Genomic DNA, 12977 nt, shown 5'->3' with positions numbered 1-12977 from the left:
TTTGTTGCAATTTAGTCAATGTATCAACCTGTCACGAAAATTAAAATTTAAAATAATAAAACGTAAAATTGACCCAAAATCTGTTAAACCTTTTTGAATTTGCTATTTAATCAAACGCAGGGAAAAAAAAATCCACATACGCATCCTCTTTTAAAATTCACATAAATTTGATCCTTCAAGAGTTTATTAAAAATGTTATATACGCATAAATATTAGAAATAGTACACTGTCTTAAATAAAGAAGAATAAATTAAAGAAGAAAAACAAGGAAAGAGATTATAAATCATCATAAAGATCGATATTGCTCACTAGATAATGCAGTAAAATAATTGAAATTTATGATATGATATTAAACACTAGATAATGAAATAAGATAATTTTAATTTTTTATAAGTTGATGCGTACGATCAGGAAAGACAACAAAAGTATAGAATAGAAACTTAGAACATGTTTCATTTGGAGAAAACACACTCTCGTTGAACATTGTTGATAAATACACATAATGTTTCAGATATATATATATATATATATATATATATATATATATATGTGTGTGTGTGTGTGTGTTTTGTAAATGGTTACATAACTTGTTGGGACACAGACAGGCTTGACTGTTAGTGCGTCTAAATTTAGGTTTAGTTTTATGTAAAAATTATATTACAAAAAATATAGTTCTAATTGTGTAATCCAAATTGTGAAAAATAAGAGTTGCATGTACATATTTTATTATGCATATAAATAGTATTGTTTTTGGTGTTACAGCTGTTATCATAAGATGAAGAAGGTTTTTAAACTTGCTCCCTCAAAAAAGAAAAATGAAAAAAAAAAAACAAAATAGTTAGCAGGTACTTTTTCTTTAGTTTTTTTTTTTTCTCTATTTTATTCGTTCAATTGTTTGACCGGTGTTTAGGGATGACACTGGAATAGAAACTGATGTTTATATTTTATACTTATCTTCTAACAACCATAAATTATTCTTATTCACATATCCAAATTTAATAAATATTAATTACTTTTGTCTCATTTAATAAATATTAATTATTTTTGTCTCCTATCAATTTTTTGTCTTATTTTTATTTCCCCAAATAACGAATGCTCGTGTATGTATAATTTTTTAACTATTTAATATCAATTAATTAATTATTATAAAAGAAAAATTACAGCAAATTTTTTTATCAAAATACTTAATATTTTTTAAATTCTAATGAAATATTTTTCTTTTACACTAATAAAAATTATAACGTACCACTTAAATGTAAATTAATTATAATTTTAAATGTAAATATATATAAATTTTTCAAATTATTTATCAATTAAAAATATAAATTTCAATTTAAAAATAATTAATAATAATATATTTAATAAAATCATTTTATTTCATAAATAATTTGAATAACATTGAATTTTTTAAACTTCCTACATTGTAGTTAAAACCAAAGGTACCAAATTAAAATTGTGATCATATTAACGATTAAATAAATTATTCAATATTATAACTCGCTAATTTTAATACTAATGAAATACTATAATTTTATAACGTAATTCCGTGTTGCGTGTCCACGTTAACTTATAGTGTTATAATTGTATAATAATGACTTATTTTTTTAGGTGAGAAATCAAATAAAATTTGGTGTTGAAAATGTTGGTGAGCTTCTCAACAATTTATAAAAATTCAATTGTATTCTTATTAAGGAATTTTTATAATTAAGTAAATTTACATTTTTTTAATTTTACAACATAATTTTTTTTAAGGATTTTTCTCCATTATTATAAAATATATTATTTACATTTTGTTGCGTTTTAAAAAAACATACAAAAATAATTTAATATAATATATCTATGACGTATTCAAAACATATAGTATAATATGAAATAATCAATTGAATAGCAATTAAAATTTAAAAAAATGGATATAAGTTATTTTGTTCAACGTTTATTAGTATAACAAATCTAAATTGGCATCTATAATTATTCTGGTTTACAAATTTATCTTTATTATTGTAACTGTTTTTTTAGTTTTATTTTTGTAATTAAAACTTAAAAAACCGATATAGTTTATTTTGTTCAACGTTTATTACTGTAATTATCTTGGTTTACAATTCCATCTTTATTATTGTAACTATTTTTTAGTTTTATTTTAGTAATTATTTTGATTTCTTATTTCTTTTTCATACAGTTGGAAAACACGTGCTGAGTTGTCATCGCATTTGAAAATGATTCACTTTGGAAGTTTATAATAAGTTGCTTTAGCGGACATTTGGCAGTTAGAAAAAAAATCAAATAAAGAGAGAGATGTTCCAAACTTTAGTTTGGACAGTTATTGAAAAATAAATTAATTTTAATACAAATAACTGAAAGTAAATTGACCTGTCATGTTTTAATATTCCAAACAAGGATGTTCCTTTCCAACTCTCTTTCGTGGTTCATCTTCCATGTTGTTAAAACAATTTTAGATGATAAATTTTAAATAAAATTTTAAATAAAATTTTAAATAGTGTCTTTTCATAAATAATAAAGATGATGAAAAACACGAGCCCTATAATGAGCAAGAGTGTAGAGGAACGCCAATGGAAAAACCACCATGCAATTGTTTATTTTTTTCATTTGATGCACATCTAGTTATATAAAATAAAAATTACTTGATCAAAGAAAGTAACAGTTGTTTGGAGTTTCATAACTATCTTAATTGAATATCAATAAAGTTAATTATAACATTTAGAAGTTTTGATTCGATTCGAGTATATACATATTATTTTAAAATTGTTTTCAAATGTTTTGTTGGAATTATAGTCCAATATACTTTTTAAGGTAACGTTCGTGTTATTTATTTTTAAGGTTTTAAAAATAAAAGTAAACAAATTTGAAAAAAAAATTATAAGAATTTTTTTATGCGATAAATAAAAATATTAATAAATTAAAATGTTACAATTAACTTTATCAGATAGATAACATAAATAAAATAAACTCTTCAGTAAAAAAAATCGAATTTTATCCGTCAGCTCATTGATAAGAAAAAACTAATTTATATATAAATTAAAAATATTTTGAAAATATGTTTTTTTATTAATTTTTTTTCTTTTATAACTTACTTTAACATAAATTTATTCAAATTGACTACTTCTACGTATCCTTACTGAAAGTAATTTTATTTGGGATGACATCAAACAATTAAAGATGGTGAGTAAGATGTATGAAAAGGTTATGTTAATACAAGTGCTCTTTTATAATACAAGTTATTATTATTATTATTATTATTATTATTATTATTATTATTATTATTATTATTATTATTATTATTATTATTATTATTTAAAACCAATTTATAATTTTTTATATATTACTATTTAACTTATTTACTTTGTTTACAAGTTGTATGTTTTACTCACACAAATTTAAAGCTCATGAAAGTTGGACTTGTTTGTTGAAGACAACGACGTTGATGAGGTCATGAATAGAAACATTCATTTTATAGGTTCAAAGTAATTGTAAATAACATATAAAGAGATATCTTTTCTTTTGTGTCTATATTTTATTATTTTAATTTTATCTTTAATTATTATTTTAAAAGTTAATTATTTTATAAATAGTTATAAAAACTCTTTTGTCTTTTATCAATTATTTTATAAATATTTTTTTATACATATTTTATTTTCTTAATTTTACATTTATAATCTATTTTAAAAATTAATTATATATTTTTTATTGATATTAATTAAAATTTATATAAAAATTATAAAATATAATCAGAAACGAATATTTTTGCTAATAATTATAATAACAATAATGTTTTTAGTTATTATAAAAAAATAACAATAATTATAATAACAATAATGTTTTTAGTTATTATAAAAAAATAACAGATATACACTTCTTACTATTTCCAGTGTAAAAAAAAGAAAGAAAAATGAAAGTTAGTCAACTTCATATGAACTATAATAATAAAAAGTATATTGTTTAAGGTATAATTACTAATTTGGTATCCTAATTTTTTGTTAAGCAATTTGGTTCTCATACTTCTGATTTGTTCAATTTAGTATCCAAATTATTTAGAAGGATTCGATTTACTTCTCTCCATTAAGTTGGAGTTAGCACGGTATCCGTACAGAACACATGTCATGAAATTTTTAATTTTTTAAAATTTATTTATTTATTTTTTAATTTTTTTTTGTAAAAATTTATAAACTGCACGTGATAGTTTATCATTATGTCACGTGACAGCTTACAATCATGAAACGTGACAGTAGTAATAGTTGTTTTCAATTTAGTCCTCTATTTGAATTTTTTATTCAATTTAGTACCACAATTCTTTTAAACAATCCAATTTTGTCCTCTCTAATTTGATACCAAATTAGTAAATAAGCTTACTTACAACTTATATATACATGTTACCATAACTTTTTTTAATATATACATCAAATAATTTCACCTAAATACTTAAATTATTTTATTTTTTACATTTTTTTACCTTTTGTAATTTTTTACACCTGAAAGTTGTTACACTTATAAAAAATAAAATAATTTGAATGTTTAGGTGTAGTAATTTTATGTATAAATTCAAAACAATTATTTTAACATATATATATATATATATATATATATATATAAGTTATAATTAAAATTAATTACTAATTTGGTCTCAAATTGGAAAGAAAAAAATTAAATCATTTTAAAGAATTTGGATACTAAATTGAACAAAAAATTTAAATAGATGACTAAATTGAAAACAACTATTACCACTGTCACGTGGCATGATTGTAAGGTGTCACGTGGCATGATGATAAACTAACATGTGCAGTTTATAATTTTTTATAAAAAAAATTAAAATTTCACGGTTTGACACGTGTCGTGTACGAAGACGGTGTTAACTCCAACTTAATGGAGAAGACCAAATTGAATTCTTTTAGATAATTGGGATACTAAATTGATCAAAGCCAAAGTATTGGGACGAAACGGTTCTTAATAAAAAAATTGGGATACCAAATCAATAATTATACCTATAACTAATAATTGTTTATTTTTATAAAAAATTATAATTAACTGTAGTATTGTATAAATTTTAATTTCAATAATTATTAATATAATTCTATTTTATTTAAAAAAATTATTCATAAATATTATTTAATTATGATTGATAATTTATTTATTCTACACCAAAAAAAATAAAATAAAATAAATAATAAAATAAATATATTTTAATATTACTAAAAATTAAAATATAATTTAATTAACAAAAAATAAAACATTATTTATTTTTTTAGTAAACATAATATTGTTTATATTAAAAATACAATGTTTTATTATTTTTTATTAATTTCTTTTATGTTTAATTGTATTTTAATTTTAAATAATATTAAAATATAATTATTTTATTCTTTAATTATTTTAGATTTTTTTTTGTTTTAAATAATTATCAATTATATATATATATATATATATATATATATATATATATTTGTGACTAATTTTATATTTTTAATAAAATAAAATTGAACTAATAATTATTAAAATTATAATTTATTTAATATTATAATTAACAATAATTTTTTACAAAATTTTAATTATATCTTAAACTTGGTTAACGTTCTTCTAATAATTAAAGTCGGGAACGATGCCATAATTCCCATGATTACTTATTCAAATAAATGTCTCTTTCTCTAAACTACTATGTTCTTAAGTATGTTACACCCTAACTATTATTTAAGACAATAATTTCGAAAACATTTGTAACTTTGAGAAAAAACTGGTGTCTTAGAACAATGACCATACTAAAAATTCGTGATTTAATCGTCGCCTAGACTTAAGGTTACAATTTTATATTACTTTTTTACATTAAGTAACATTTGAAAGTTGTTATCTAAATTAAACAGTAATGTAATTTTAAAATATTATGATTTGAAAAACAATTATAGTATATAAATTTGCTAAATAACAAGATTGATATGTCGTACAAATTTAATTTGTTAATTTTTGTTGTTGAAATAATTATTCTTTTTTGTATTTTCACTGAAGTTATTTCTACTAAAGCGAAAATTGTTTTATCAAACGAATTTTTTTTTACTTAATAAAAAGTAAGACAGTAGCTAAGAATTAATTTTTGCCTTACTTTTTTCCAGAGCAACAAATTTGAAAACTTATGATGTTGTGTTCTTCAAGTTCTAATATGTAAGATTATTTTATAATTAGTTACAACAGAAATACATAAAAATAAAACATTAAACAACTTATAATGTCTTTTATAAATAAAAAATATAAAAAACATTTTGAACCGTGAATATTTACAACAATACAAACACCAGTGTTATATTCTTTTAAGATAGATAATCACTAATTTGTACGATTCATTCAATTTTTTTAATAATTCATATATTAAAAAATTGAAAAAAATAAATGAAAATATGTTAAAAAAATTGTTATATTCATATTTTTTTTAATTACGGTATTTTTAAAGATTTTAGAAATGTCAACATATCTAACTAGTGAATATATATATTTTTTTTGTTTACTTTTTATGAATTAAATAGTCATTGACTAACCTACAATTTACATTGAATACGTTAAAAAGTGCGGATTGAATCTGAAACTAGTAAAGCTACATCACAATTAATGAATAGATTAAATAAATTCCTTGAGAGAAAAAAAAACTTTATGCAGACACAATATCTTTTAGAGATATATCTTAGGTGACACATGCTTAGGGATGATGAAACTTCTAATACCATGTGACTTGAATTTTAGATATCAACTAACACATTGAATTGTTCTCAGGTCGCATCGATTTTTATGTATAATAAAAAGTTGTTTTATACTAAATCTATCACATAATCATGAATAGATATGCAATATTAAAATAAATAAAGTATTTATTTATTTTATTTGTCAAACGTAATATATTATTTTAATTATGAAAAAGAAAAAACGCATTAAAAAAATAATGATGCTTATCGTTGTAGGAAGATGATGGTTGACCAAGATTATAATCCATGTGGTATTTTTTTTCTAATGGTTAAAGTACTTATGAAATTGATTAAAAAGGCATCACTCTTAGCAATAAGAGGTTTAAGAAATACCAGCAAAAATAAATAGTGGTAAAATTATGAAATATTAGTGGTTTGGCTTTGACATTATATATGGCAAATAATAAAAATATTTTAAAAATAAATGTTTGAATATAGTGGATGGATTTTTTACTTTTTCCTAATGTTATTGTATATCGAAGTAGTCTTATTCTGCGAGTGAAGATAATAACTTCAATCTTATAAGCTTAAGATCCAATTCTTTTTTTCCTCTCTGTCTTTTTGAAAGCAAAAGAAATCAAGTTGCATGTATATATTTTTTTTCTCTATTTTTTTTCTCTATCTAAATTTTAGATTATTTTTCCTCTTCTTCAGTAATACACAGTACCATGTGGACGTTAACATTTGCAGTTAGAAAAAAAAAAAAAAAGAGAGAAGATGCTCCAAACTTTACTTTGGACAGTTATTGAAAAATAAATTAATTTAATACAAATAACTGAAAGTAAATGGACGTGTCATATTTTAATATTTCAAACAAGAATGTTCCTTTCCAACTCTCTTTCATGGCTCATCTTCCATGTTGTTAAAACAATTTTAAATGATAAATCTAAGATATAATTTTAAATTGTGTCTTTTCATAAATAATAAAGATGATGAAAAACACAAGACCTACAATGAACAAGAGTGTAGAACAACACCGATGGAAAAATCACCATACAATTGTTTATTTTTCTCATTTGATACATATCTAGTTATATAAAATAAAAAAGGTTAAATATGTTTTTGTCCTTCAATTTAGAATTTGGAATTAGTATTTGAATTGTTTATACCGTTTGACATATTTTTGCTTAATGTTAACTCAAATATTATCATAAAATGCGTTTAAAATGTCAAATAAACTTAACAAAATTTGGTAAGAATGACTAAATTAATGCATTTATAAAGATGAAGTAATAATGAGAAAATTTTCTGCATATACGCAAAAACCGGTCAATAATATCAAAATCGGATAAATTGGCCCAAATTGGCTTACTAATAGGATGACCCATTACATTACAAAATTTTGTTTTAGCGAATGATCTCATTAAAGGAATAGTGGAAACTATTGTATGAAGTATTTTTATAACAATTTTAATAAGAAATGAATTTTGCAACATTTGACTTACTATTGAAAGATTCAGTGGAATACTTAAAAAATAGTCTAAAAAGTAAAATGAATACTGAGATAATTCGTTTATATAGATCGTTTCTAGTCCAAGCCAAATATCAAAATGACATTGCCATAAATATATAAAATAGTATTTTCATTTATTTAACAAAAAAGGAGAATTCTTTAAAACAATAATTGATTTTCCTTGATATCTAACATAATGGATGAAAGTATCCTTAAAGAAGAAGAAAGTATATGAACAATTCTTAGTAGATACTTCTACAAGATGTTTTATTTTTTCATAGAAAAAAATTCACTCAAAAAAAACGCGAAATTTTTTTAACTGTAACTGAGAAGATTTGTTACGTAGAAAAAGAAAGATAGATTCATATTCCCATGCATATAAATTATATAGGAACAAGAAAATTATGCGATTCCTTTTTGACAAAAAAGACTAAATTAGTATAAAATTTCAGAAAGAGATTAATTCCAAAATTTACTAAAACTTAAATATTAAAAACATATTTAATCCAAATAAAAATTACTTGATAAAAGAAAATTACAGTTGTTTGGAGTTTTATAACTATCTTAATTGAATATCAATAAAGTTAATTATAAATTTAGAAGTTTTGTTTCGAGTATACACATATTATTTTTAAATTGTTTTCAAATGTTTTGTTGGAATTATAGTCCAATATACTTTTTAAGGTAACTTTCGTGTTATTTATTTTTAAGGTTTTAAAAATAAAAGTAAACAAATTTGAAAAAAAATATTTGTAAGAATTTTTTTGATGCAATAAATTAAAATGTTACAATTAACTTTATGAGATAGATAAGATAAATAAAATAAACTCTTACGTAAAAAAATTGAATTTTATCCATCAGTTTATTGATAATAATCTCTACTTCCAACATAAAAAAACTAATTTATATATAGATTAAAAATATTTTAAAAATATGATTTTGTTATTATTATTATTTTTTCTTTTATGACTTGTTTAACATAAGCTTATTCAAATTGACTACTTCTACGGTCTAGGAAAACTTCTTTTATTATTTACTAACATAAACATAGGTATAATAACGTTTGTCTACACTTATTTTTTATACATGTGTGATATTATATTAAAGAAGAGATTGATTATTTTATGAGATAGATAAGATAAATAAAATAAACTTTTAAGTAAAAAAGATTAAATTTTATCCATCATTGATAATAAACTCTACATCCAACATTGAAAAAACTAACTTATATATAGATTAAAAATATTTTGAAAATATGCTTTTGTTATTATTTATTTTTTCTTTTATGGCTTACTTTAACATAAATTCATTGAAATTGACTACTTCTACATATTCTTAATGAAAGTAATTTTATTTGGGATGACATCAAACACGTGATTAAAAATGGTGAGGAAGATGTACGGAAAGGTTATGTTAATACAAATGGTCTTTTAATACAAGTAGTTATTACTATTGTTATTATTTAAAACCAATTTATAATTTTTTATATATCACTATTTAACTTATTTATTCTATTTACAAATTGTATATATTTTATTCACATAAATTTCAAACTCAGAAAAATTGAACTTATTTGTTAAAGACACATATATTGATGAAGTCAGGAATAGAAACATTAATTTTATAGTTTAAAGTAGAGTTGTGAAAATATAGATAATTTGTGTCTACATTTTATTATTTTAGTTTTATCTTTAATTATTATTTTAAAAATTAATTATTTTATAAATAGTTATAATAATCTTTTTTATCTTTTCATTGTTATCTTAAAAACATATTTATATATATATATATATATATATTTTATTTTTCTAATTTTACATTTAATGATTGTTTTAAAAATTAATTATATATTTTTTATTGATCTTAATTAAAATTTCTACAAAAATTAAAAAATACCAGGAGCAATATAACTATTGTTTTTGCTAATAATTATAATAACAATAACGTTTTTCGTTATTATAGAAAAATAACAGAGATAAACTTCTTTTTATTTCCTATGTAAAAAAAGTTAAGAAAAAGGAAAGTTAGTTAACTTGTTCAATAAACTCTTATGAACTATAATAATGAAAAGTATATTGTTTAAGGTATAATTAATGATGATTTAATTTAAAAAAATTATAATTAATTGTAATATTGTATAAATATTAATTTTAATAATTATTCATATAATTTTATTTTATTTAAAAATTAAAATTATTCATAAATATTATTTAATTATGATTGATAATTTATTTATTCTACACCAAAAAATTAAAAAATTAAAAAATTAAATAATAAAATAAATATATTTTAATATTACTAAAAATAAAAATATAATTTAATTAACAAAAAATAAAACATTATTTATTTTTTTAGTAAACATAATATTGTTTGTATTAAAAATACAATGTTTTATTATTATTTTTTATTGATTTCTTTTATGTTTAATTGTATTTTGATTTTTAACAATATTAAAATATAATTATTTTATTCTTTAATTATTTTAAAATTCTTTTGTTTAAATAATTATCAATTACACACACAAATATGTGTGTGTGTGAATAATTTTATCTTTTAAATAAAATAAAATTGGACTGATAATTATTAAAATTATAATTTATTTAATATTATAATTAAGAATAAGTTTTCACAAAATTTTAATTATATCTTAATAACAAAATACTTAAATTATCTGGATATAAATATGAATGTAAGTACCATCCAATTTTTTTTTTTTTAAAATAAGTTATAAAAGAAGAATAAATATGAATATATGTTTTAACTCTTGGTAGGTTTCACCCATTTTAAGTCTTATTAATATCACACCATATTTACTTTAATTTTGATATTCTAATTAACATAATAAATATTAAGATGAGTATTAAGTTAAACATAAAAATATTATGTCACAAAAATAGTAAATGAAAGACAAATTCCATACCTATCCCTTCAAAATAAATATAACATTGAGATCGAGTATTTTCATACTAACAAATTATTGGATACAATGAATCAAGCTACTTCATTTCCTTAAGATCACGTTAAATAAATCTTGGCTGGAACGAAATGCACGTGTTTATGACCGACTATATATATATAGAAAAAACGAAATTCATAGAAACTGATAAGTATTGTAAGGACTTTGAATTTTCAAAAAAGAATAATATTTACTAATTTAAAATTCAAATATTTATTAAAAATAAACCTATAGTTGTCATCTGGTAAGAAAATGCCCCCGACACAGCTGTCTGATACGAAAGTAATGGATATTGATGGCATGTTAGGGTATTTGGAAAATATATTATTTATAGTAGAATATAACCAATTAAGGTATGGTCCATTAATTTTGGGCAAGAAATTTCCTGAAATGTACAATTTTAATTAATACCCGTCTTCGAGTTGATTCGGTAGCGTATATGAACAAGCATCTATTCCTTGGTGATCTTCATTAACAAAGTACAGAAAAAGGGAAACTAAGAATATTCCTTTTTTCCCCCTAAAATAAAATAATTGTTGTCATATTACTTCTCGGTTAAGATCTCATTGCATGTGTTCAAACCCTTGTTTGTTTTCTTCGTATTAGACCCAAAAAAAACTTCATTTTGTGCTTGTGCATTAAAAAGAGGGGAAAAAAAAGGAAAATAATCAAAAAATAGAGGAAAAAAAATATTTTAATGATGAAATAATTAAATAAATGATATAGAGAACGACGTGATAACAATTTCATATGTGTTTTTCAACCAAAACAAATATAAAATGACTCACACATCATATAAGGTCTGATCACATACGTAATAGATGGTTTAATAGTTTGATGGGTTCAACTAAATCTCAATCTTAAGCAAACTTATTAAGAAAAATAATTAAATACACGATCTTTTACTAATAAACATAATAAAAAATATATATGCAATATTATTATGTTAATGATGATGATAAAGTAAATCAGTGTCGACCTGGGTAGAACTATTGGAGTAATGTTGACTAGGTCTTTATTTGCGAGCATTACCTAAAGGCAAGCTACGTGAAATATTGATTAAAAAAAATAGTCTTTCGATGAACTAATGACAAATGGAACAAAAAGTTTGAAAATATTGTAAAGTTTATGGATTTATTATTGCTTATTACTTTAATCACTTAAGGTTGGTGAACCACTCACTATGTTTGATATCGTAAACATGCTTTTTAACTTGTAATCAAATTCATGTGTACTTCGTATCTTTCATGGTATTTGGTTTATTTTCTGTTTTTGTTAATTAATACTAATAATAGTAGTAAATTTTCGCAACTCGAAGAAAAAAAATATCAAAATATAAAGTATAATTTAGCAACATAGTGAATCAGAAAATATTTTTCATATTATGATGCGTGCAAGTTTTCTATTATGACATCAGATTTTACTCAGATATGGAGGCAATTGAATTTTCATCTCTCAAGTCTTAAAAACATAACATCCTTAAAGCATGTTACGTTTGACTTTTAGGGTTTGGTTAGAATTGTTGACAACGGTGCCAGCAATGGTTAATGCATCGACACAAAACCAAAAATATTACCTCTTTACACGCTTAAGCTACTTTTTGGCCATTAAAAAAAACTAATTTCACAACGTTTTTCTTAAATTAAATAAAACTTATTAATAAGTAATTGTATGAGAGTTTATAATAGATTTTTTGACTAAAATTTTGTTATAAGTACGTCGTTTTTTTACATCTTATTATTTTTGTCTAATGTAAGACTTTAATTAGTGCTCCAACACAATTTTCCAACTGAAACTAGTTTTTGAAAGAATATTTTGTAAAAAGAAACGAAAA

Source organism: Vigna unguiculata, chromosome 7 (assembly GCF_037176805.1).
Source record: "Vigna unguiculata cultivar grain cowpea cultivar isolate G323 ecotype 2 chromosome 7, ASM3717680v1, whole genome shotgun sequence".
Lineage (NCBI taxonomy): Eukaryota > Viridiplantae > Streptophyta > Magnoliopsida > Fabales > Fabaceae > Vigna > Vigna unguiculata.
Note: the sequence above shows the minus strand (reverse complement) of the source record.